The sequence below is a fragment of the Dermacentor variabilis genome, chromosome 3 (assembly GCF_050947875.1).
Source record: "Dermacentor variabilis isolate Ectoservices chromosome 3, ASM5094787v1, whole genome shotgun sequence".
Taxonomy (NCBI): Eukaryota; Metazoa; Arthropoda; class Arachnida; order Ixodida; family Ixodidae; genus Dermacentor; species Dermacentor variabilis.
The window spans coordinates 208,730,515-208,740,066 of record NC_134570.1 but is presented as its reverse complement, the minus strand read 5'-3'; the positions used below and the strand labels follow the sequence as shown (position 1 = coordinate 208,740,066).

General features: G+C 44.7%; 1 long non-coding RNA gene across 3 annotated transcripts; it reads left to right on the top strand.

The window, feature by feature from the left end:
* On the top strand, positions 1-8,006 carry LOC142574408 (uncharacterized). 3 transcript variants are annotated; one of them, XR_012826524.1, is made up of 4 exons: positions 1-157; positions 237-312; positions 3,616-3,710; positions 6,445-6,472. It is a non-coding gene; the product is annotated as an uncharacterized LOC142574408 (long non-coding RNA). The 3 variants fall into 3 exon arrangements; XR_012826525.1 differs by lacking the exons at positions 3,616-3,710; positions 6,445-6,472 and adding an exon at positions 7,800-8,006 and having other exon boundaries at positions 2-157; XR_012826523.1 differs by lacking the exon at positions 3,616-3,710 and having other exon boundaries at positions 4-157; positions 6,445-6,507.
* The last annotated feature ends 1,546 nt before the right edge of the window (positions 8,007-9,552 follow it).

Genomic DNA, 9,552 nt, shown 5'->3' with positions numbered 1-9,552 from the left:
GATGTCGCATTCATTCTTTGTTTTTCGCGTCCGTGATGTCACATCCGTCTTTGGTTTTTGGCGGCAGAATGGCAAGCTCAAAGGTGAGCTACGCTCAAACAACTGGACAAAGATGTGGATCGTTTATTTTTTGGGGCTTGTGCTAGCGTAAGCTATCGTAAGTGCTTCACTTTTCCATTCGATGTGCCTCTACTATGCAAACCTACGCTTTCGGGTGCCTGATACTTCATTTCCAGGTTCCTTACCAGCTTATTTTCCTTGTGACGCATCCCGCGGACCGCCGCACCGATCAGCCAGTGCTACAGTGTACTGGTAAGAGCCTTTTTCACAATCACTTAAACGTAACATTACCTGGTTACGGTGCTGCTACACGGCAGAACGTGTAAATGGCAGATGACCCAAGTGCGGCATGTGCGCGCACTTGTTTAGAGAAAATAAAGAGTATTCATCATTTATCTCGCAATGTAAACGCACATTCCTGACACATAGTTCAGGTCTGCCGTCCGCCGAGTGAATGAAGTCGCTAAATGAGTGCTTTGCGGCGTCATTGCACGCGCGGGAAACAGCGTTCGTTTACATAGTAATATGAGCCTTTACATAGCAATATCGCTGCGCTGTCAACAGCCATTCTCTGGTAACCTTTCTCCTCAGCGTAACGCTCGAGTGCTCTGTGCAGATGTGACAAAGGTTGTGTATGCGGTCGGTATTTGTGATTTTCTAGAAAGAAGCTTCATTACAAAGTGCATGATCAGGCTGCGTGTTCGTCCATTCTACTAGAGCTGGACAATCAATAAACGATACAAGCATGGACATACACATGCTGTTGCCAAATAACCCTTATGGTGGGTCCATTTAATACTGGTGATTTAATCGTGGATAAAGACTGGGATGTTCTCTTTATGTGCTTGCTTCAAAGTAGGATAAATCGAGATGTGGCCAACAAATTTTACTAGTGTTATAAGGTTTTGTGAGAAAGGGTGTTGTGTATTGCTTTGTAACGAGTGACTTTTAAGAGTGTGCCATTGTCTCCCATCGCACGTGTATATCCCGGCTGGAAGTTATGTTCATGTGCTCAACAGTGCTTCAGGAACCCTCTGAGCGCTTACACGTTGATATTACAGCCACTTGTGAATTCTGGTCCTAATGTAAGCATTAAGGGGTTTTAGCACTCCTCTTAGTGATAACCTTAGACGTTAATTCTATAGTGTATATTGTTAACTGACAAGCTGGGTCTGGTTTTACATCTTGACACTAAGAACCTGTGGCATGATGAGTTTGCGCAAAAGAACAGTGTAGGTGCCATCATATATACATTCATTGTCATTCACGCAGACTATTGGAGGGACTCCAATCTACATTGAGTACAGCGCAATCGGCGCCAGTACCAGTGGTTGCTCAATGTGTGGTTTGGAATTTACGCCAGTGCAATAATCAGTACCATCTTCAATCACGCACTGACTGGACAGCGTTATGTGAACGATATCCTTGAAGGAGTGGTTGATGAGTTTCTCAGCAAAGTCCCGCTGTCACATCTTCCACTTCGGCTGTGTCAGCAAGATGGGCCACCTGCATGCAGCAGCAGCCGAGCACGAAACTGGTTGGGTGCTACTTTTCAAATAGATTGGAAGGCACGAACCTGTAAATAGGCCGGCTAGGTCACCTGACCTCTCTCCGTTAAGTTTCTTTCTTTGGGGTTATGTGAAAGATTGTGCCGGACGTCAGATTAGACGGATGTCAGATTAGTTCAAGGTAAGGATAATGGATGTCTGCCATAGAATTCCGCTCAGTGGCTATGGTGTTGGGCTGCTGAGCACGAGGTCGCGGGATCGAATCCCGGCCACGGCGGCCTCATTTCGATGGGGGCGAAATGCGAAAACACCCGTGTACTTAGATTTAGGTGCACGTTAAAGAACCCCAGGTGGTCGAAATTTCCGGAGTCCTCCACTACGGCGTGCCTCATAATCAGAAAGTGGTTTTGGCACGTTAAACCCCATAATATATATGCCATAGAATTCCGGCATCGGTCATCAAGAAAGCCACTAAAGGTGTGATAAAATAGACAGTACTGCGTAGCTGCAAAAGGAGACCTATTTGAACACGTCCTCTAGGCTGATGTTCAACGGGGCTTACGAATTAATAGATAGTAAGAGCACACAGTTTTTTTTTGTCTGTGTGTGTGTGTGTGCCGACATTCTGATTGCCAGTTCGGCTCATAGAAGCGGTATATTTAATTTCGTGAACGCATTGGTTTTGCCTTTTCTCTACAAGTTGGTCGCTTTCCAGTGTGTTTATTTCGCTTTTATTTGTTGACACGAACCTGTTTTTGGAGCACGTATACACTTTCATGAAAAATAAGACGCTCACTTTATATTGGCTTTGGTCCGAAGCAAGTTTCTGGTGTGAAATATAATTCTGGTGTGAAATATAACTTCGCCCGCACTCTTTCGATGCGGTGCGAGCAAAGTCTCGATTTTGAAACATTCTGTGCCTATTACATTGCTCTTCACATTTCGTGTGTGGTCAGAGCTGCACTTTGGCTGCGTTATCAAGGTGCTTTTGTTATCATTTATCAGTCGGCCTTGAGAGAGAGATAATAAGTGTGACGTAGAGAGAAAGGAGTAGCTGCGAAGCTGCGAAACCTGCTGTGGGGGCTCCTTCCGTACCATTGTCAAGGTGGTGCACTGTCTCTTCGGGTTTGCGATAGGCAATGCAGTTACTTTCAGTCAGCTTATTTGAGGGCACTGCTTTATGATGCGGGTGAGAGTTCACTCACATGGTGTTTTTCATAGTTCGTGAGGTTATTTTCCAGTCGGTAAAATTGTACGCAATTAGTATGTGGCTGAAAACACTGCAGTTAGATGTCATTTTGGGATGCCAACAAATGCCTCATTGACACTTTGAAAATTATGAGAGTACTTCTCGAGTTAGATAATTGTAATTACCAAATTAAATCTCAGTAACGAAAGAATTACTGGCTACTACTCCACTTTACTGGAAACAATATGCACTAGGTTTTCTTCGAGTAACAGAACTGTTTTTTTTTTAATCTTAGTGCATGATAGCTGTGGAACACTCTCTCTTCATCCCTATACCCCTTTCCCCAGTGCAGGGTAGAAAAACGGACATGCGTCTGGTTAACCTCTCTGCCTTTCCTCTCTTCTATTTCTCTCTCTCTATAATTCACTCAGTAACCGTAATGAGGCCAAGCCAGATTCACTCGAAATAGGAATCAACAGCAGTCATGTGCGGCAGCACTTATGCTCGGACTAGCAGAAAAATAAGAGAGTCTGCAGTTTTGCAGAAAGGCGAAGCGGTGTTAGTGATAGCCAAGTATGCGACAATTACACGAAGGAAGATTACACCAGCAAGGGGACTCAGGCTGTGAAATTGAACTGTCTCCTACTATGAGGTCTTGTATATACTTAGCGCCGTCACTTCAGTGCTCAAGTCTTCGAGGTCAAGCAAAGTTTCTTGAAGTGCAAGAAATATATATATATATATATATATATATATATATATATATATATATATATATATATATATATATATATATATATATAAGCTCGGACTACTACCTCGAGGATTAAACTGTGCTGCTGGTGATGATATATGCAGATGGAAAAGATGTGCAGATGATGAAGTTGAAAGTCAGGCATGTGTTGTGCCCATGCTAATTCTCTCTCGCTGTGGAAGCAGCCGCCTGGCAGCGCGTAAGTACTATAAAATGCGTCAAGTATTTGGTTTTAAGCGGGAGACATGCACTATCTCTGTGCCACAGCAACGGGAATCGGGTGGCGTTCTAACAAGCGAGACGTGGTAATTGACAGGTGATGTCTACTCAATGACCGTGGAAAGTCGAATAAAACACGAGACATTTTTTGCATAAGTCACAGGAGTCCAAAGAACTTCGTCACCAGGAGAAAAAGTCACAGCACAGTGGGTCCAGTCGTAACGAAACTTGCGAGCGTCCTGGGAGACGCCGGTGTTAAGCGGGGCGAGGCGTCTGCACTCTGCGAGGCGAGACACAAACTGTTCCAAGAAAGGAACTGATGGGGGTACAGGAGTCGAAAGGAATGATACATCAAGAATGAAACTTGGTGAACAGCCATAGATGAAGAAAAAATGTTAAAAGCCAGTAGTACGTTGCGTAGCCATGTTATAGGCGAATGTCATGAACGGCAGGATTGCATCCCCGTTCGTGTGGCCAGGGTGGATGTACGTACATCGCAATCATGTCAGAGAGGGTATGGTGAAAACACTCCGTCAACCTTTTTGGTCTGCGGATGGTAACTGGAAGTCGTCTTGCAAATTGTGTTAGAGGCGCACAGAACTTCGGTAAGGATAGAAGAGAGGAAGACTGCTGCGGTCACTGAGGAGAACGCGCGAAGCGCTGCAGTGTAAGATAATGTTGTGTAGAAAGAAATCGGCGATTTCAGCAGCAGTCCCGGATGGTAGAGATGCTGTCTCCGCATAGCGTGTTGGTCTATGGCCGTTGCAATCCAACAATTTCCATGTAAGGTCATGGGAAGAGGACCGTACAAGTCTATTCCAACTACTTCAAAAGGCGAAGCGGGACAAGGCAGAGGTTGTAAAGAGCCAGAAGGAGCTGTTGGGTTTGCTTTGACAATGAACGCAGGGTGCAACATACTTCGCAACGGCTGAAGATGGGCCAGGCCAGGAGCAGCGACTTCATATTCTGTTGTAAGTCTTGTGGTAGCCTAGATGACCAGTCGTCGCATGATCGTGAAAGGCTTCAAGCACCTCACATTGCAGAGAACATGGTATGATCGGGACCCATTTGTTGCCATCGATCTGATAAATGTAGCGATGTAAAACCCCATTGTGCAGCTTGAATTCATTAAGTTGTCGACGAAGTCCGGCATTTGGAGGCGACGAAGAATCTTCCATGCGTTGGAGAATAGTTCAGCAGTATGGGTCGACGCGTTAGTGGGACACAAGGACAGATGGGCTGTCGTGTCTTAGCCATTCGAGGGTTACAATGGGTAAAGCCGATGAAGAGGACTCGGGACGTACACAATCACGGAGAGGTTATGGTGAATCGTCATGATTCGGCAGAGGGTAGCAAGAGAGAGCATTGGTGTCCTGATGCTTCTTTGCAGCCCTGTAGGTGACATTGAAATCGTACTCCTGTAGGTGAAGCACACAGCAACCCAGGTGACCTGATAAATTCTTTAGCGATGAAAGCCAGCACAGTGTGTTATGGTCGGTAACGACTGTGAAATGGCGGCCATGAAGACATGGGTGAAATTTTTGCACTGTCCAACAGCAAGGCACTCCTGCTTGGTTATGGTGTAGTAATTTTCTGCACTGGTTAGTGCACGACTAGCATAAGCTATTACTCGTTCGCGGAATGTGTTGTCACATTGCAGTAGAATGGCACCGAGACTGACTGCTAGCGTCGGTGTGAAAGATGGTGGGCGCGGTCGGATCAAAGTGGCACAGTACTGGGTCTGACGTCAGGGCATGTTGCAAAAGCAGGAAAGCATGTTCACATTCGTCGGACGAAACAAAGGGCGCATTACTGGCGAGGAGTTGATGGAGCGGGGACGTAAACGTAGTGAAGTTGCATATGAAGTACCGGAAGAAGCAAGTCCAGGAAAACTGTGCATGTCTTTTTGACGCAGTGGACACAAAATTCGAGGATGGCAGTAAGCTTCTCGGGGTCCGGTCGAATACCTTCTTTGCTGACTATGTGCCCCAGAACTTTGATGGCCTTGCTGGCCAAACTGCATTTGTGTGTGTGTGCGTGTGTGTGTGTACGTGCGCACGTGTGTGTGTGCTGAGCGGCAAACCAGCATTTGCAAGACAGGCAAGGACTTCATCAAGATGTTGCAAATGTTGTGAGAACATGGTTGAAAACACAATGTCGTCGAGATAGCACAGACAAGTTTTCCATTTCAAGCCACACAAGACTTATCGATCATGCGTTCGAATGTGGCAGGCACATTGCAGAGTCCAAAAGGCATCGCACTGAACTCGTAGAGCCCATCAGGGGTAGCAAATGTCGTTTTTGCTTTGTCGGATTTGGACGTCGGTATTTGCCAGTAGCCTGGTCTAAAGTCAAGGCTAGAAATATATTCAGCACCGTGGAGTGAATCTAGTGCATCATCTATCCGTGACACGGGGTAAACATCTTTGCGCATGATTTTGTTCAGCGCACAGTAATAGACGCAAGAACACACTGAGCTGTCTTCGTGACAATTGCAACGAATTGAGTGTCAACAGCTCAAGTGACAGTTGATCCACGAGGCAACAGTTGGGGTTCGATTTGGTTTATTGCAGTAAGCAATGCAGACCCCTCAGAAAAGCGAATAAGGCCAGGGGCAATCAGAATTGCTCGAGATAGGGTATGGTCATAGGGTAGAATGAATACGCCGCCATCCACAATGTTACAGGAGTTGACACCTATAATCTGTTCTCTAGGTGGCCAAAGAACGTAATCGGAAGAGGTGACGAGACAAATGCGTTCTTCGAGGTTAGGAAGAGAACTGTCAGTGGCATCCAGTTGTGTGAGGCGCTGACGACAAGAGATAGAAGCGACCGCCAAAGATAAGAAGTCCCACCCCAAGATGAGTTCATGGGTCACTCACGAAATACCGTAAAAGCAATGTGGTGAAGAATTTAGTCTATGGACACACGAACAGTACACGGTGCGATTGGACGAATAATAACGTTGGCCGCTGCACAAAGAGAAAGGCCGGAGTAAGGCTATTCTTGTGTTTTATAGAGTCCCGAACAGTCACATGGCAATAATCGCCAAGCGTCTTGTAACAGGGAGCCACCTCAGAATTGCACCAAACAAAGATGATGGATGCAGCCAGTCTTGCCAGATAACTACATTTTGACTATTCTGTATTGTTTGTATTTTTTGTGCAAAAGGAATTCTCGCAGAGAGTTTTATCTTCAGTGGCCTTCAGTTGACATCATCTGCTACAACTAGCACATAAGTTAACTCCATAGCACCACTAGGATGGAGACATTGTGTCGTGGGATGCTTCCTTAAAAGTGGACAAGAAGATTCTAAAGGAAAAGTGTGAGATGGTCACAGTAATAACCAAGGCATTTCGCATGGGAATGACCCAGCTATGAAGGTATTATCAGATGTGGACAAGCATATAATACTAAATGGCGCCTTGCACGAGCCCCAAGTGTCAAATGTAATGAGTATTGTGCATTGAAAGGGCCAAAAATGTTTTGTACATGCAAGGGAGCACTATGGGCATTTGATAGCAGTTGCTTAGATGTACTACATTAACAGGAACCAAACAAACTCCCTTAGACATAAGCATGCAGCAAATTCAAGGACTAGATGAAGCTTCCAAGAAGTAACTGCATTTCATGTAGGATAGGTGTGAATGACCTTTGTGCATGAGATCAGTGACAAAAACACTAAATGAATGCAGTACAGTGTCTGTATCATATCTTGTGCAGACCAAACTAGCCTGGAGTTTCAGCGTTCCTTGTCAGTTCATTTAAATAGGCACTACATTGTTCAAAGTGCAATATTGTTCTACAAAACATAATATGCAAGATGTAGCATGCTAACCCTCGTGGCTCGACAACTACTGAACCGAAACCTCAATGAGCAGTGAAGCTTCCTTGTAATTTTCATCGTAACCATACTTTTCCTCTTGAAAGTGAACCTCTTTAGTGAATTTGCTTGTGTATTAATTTTTCTTTAGGCAAGTATTTTTTATACATGTTAATGTCTCAATCCTGCTTTCTCTTTCCGGAGCTAAACAAAATGCCTCTTATTTCAATTTGATCTTTTGATCTAGGAAGCCATCGTCTGGTGCTGTGTACAGCAAGCACATGCTTCGGGCAAGGAGGGAGCCAGCACCATATCTACATCAGCAAGAACCTCGGTGCTCAAAATAAACATTTTCTGTGCAAATAACTGTCTTTTTATACTTCCAGCATGAATTAATAAGTTTCTTTTGCCTTCACATGCAGGAAGGTTTATAGGAATAAATAGTGACTGTTGAATGCCCAGGAAAAGCCTTGAAACCATTTTACTTGTACAGTGATAAAGTACATGTGTACTTGAACTTGATAGTACAGAAACGAAAGGCAAAGTAACAGGCAAAATGCTTGGGGCAGCAGTCGTATAAATGGTAGATGAACACAGCTAATTGTGCTGTCCAGTTTCATTCAGTTTGACCAAGTGTTGCAAGAATTGCCTTCAATATGAATCATTCAGTTTAGCCAGCTAAAGTCGAACTCGTACAAACTTTGGAATGCCTGCTGAGATTTTTAGCATAAATGGTATGTGTGCATCCTTCAGCAGCACTGCAAGCCCAATAAGGTTTTTGCGTTACTGTCCCCCCTCCCTTGAGGTTATGGCAGTGTCTACTTCAAGTGCTTGAGGGTATAACGGAGAATGACTCCAATTTGCTATAAATATGTGCAGTGTTGATGCAGAAATGAGAAGGCTATATAAATATGCAGGACAAGAGCTGGTAGGCCTAGTTATAAGCATGAATTAGAAATTTATAGACCAAAGGCAATATGAATACAATATGTTAAATTACATCCATATGTGGGAACTGCCCACATGAAAGGAAAGAAAGTGCAATACTTGCAACCTACCAACAGAAACATCAGTCTAGGGAAGGATTCTGTAAGGATCCACTAAGTGGACTATTTCAGCACACACTGATTAGGTAGCGCTCTAAGTTGGTAGAGCAAGCAGCAATCGTCACTGTGGGTTCTTGTGCTCTATTCATTCAGCATGTACTGGAATGGACAGTCCACTTAGTCAACACTTACAGACTAGCCCCCTAGGGCTGTGGAAGCACGCAGTATATTAAGCTTAAGTCTGGAGTGCTACCTCCTACTTGTGTGGCAAGTCCTCCTGTTTACCTGTTCCTTTCAACTGAGAGCTGAGCACCGCCTAGGTTAAGTCAGAAAAAGCAACCAGCGTCCATAGAATTCAAACTATTACTATTTGCCCTATAAAAGGGGACAGTGGAGCCTAAAATGACACTTGACTTGGGCCATATTTTTCGCGATATGCCCGAGAATATTGGGATTTCCCATCAATTTTACCCTTCCTACATCACATAGCGAACAACCTGAAAACTTAACACTGTTGCGCAGAGCGATGAAGGGTCAGGACTTGAGCGAGAAAACAACACACGACACCTGAGCGCAAACTATGAACTGGTTTTTTTTTCTGCAAATGAAGCGTACATAAAGCCTACACGCATGCACAGGAGTCCTCTTCCCGGTCTACCTACACCCTCTATTGTCAGCGATTATGCTAATCTCTTTATTGCTGAGTGAAATAGACGGCGGGCTGACACATGAGCCCTGTGGGTCCACCTTGAGGTTTTATGCGTCCACGACTTCTCTTTTCCTTTGGTTCCTACTTTTCAGCAGAATCATTGTCTTGCGATAATCACCAGTTGATAGTTTGTGCTCAGGTGTCGTGTGTTGTTTTCTCGGTCAAGTCCTGTCCCTTCGTCACTCCGCACAACAGTGTTAAGTATGTCGAACCAACTAGCCCACTGCACAATTTTCCTGAACTTG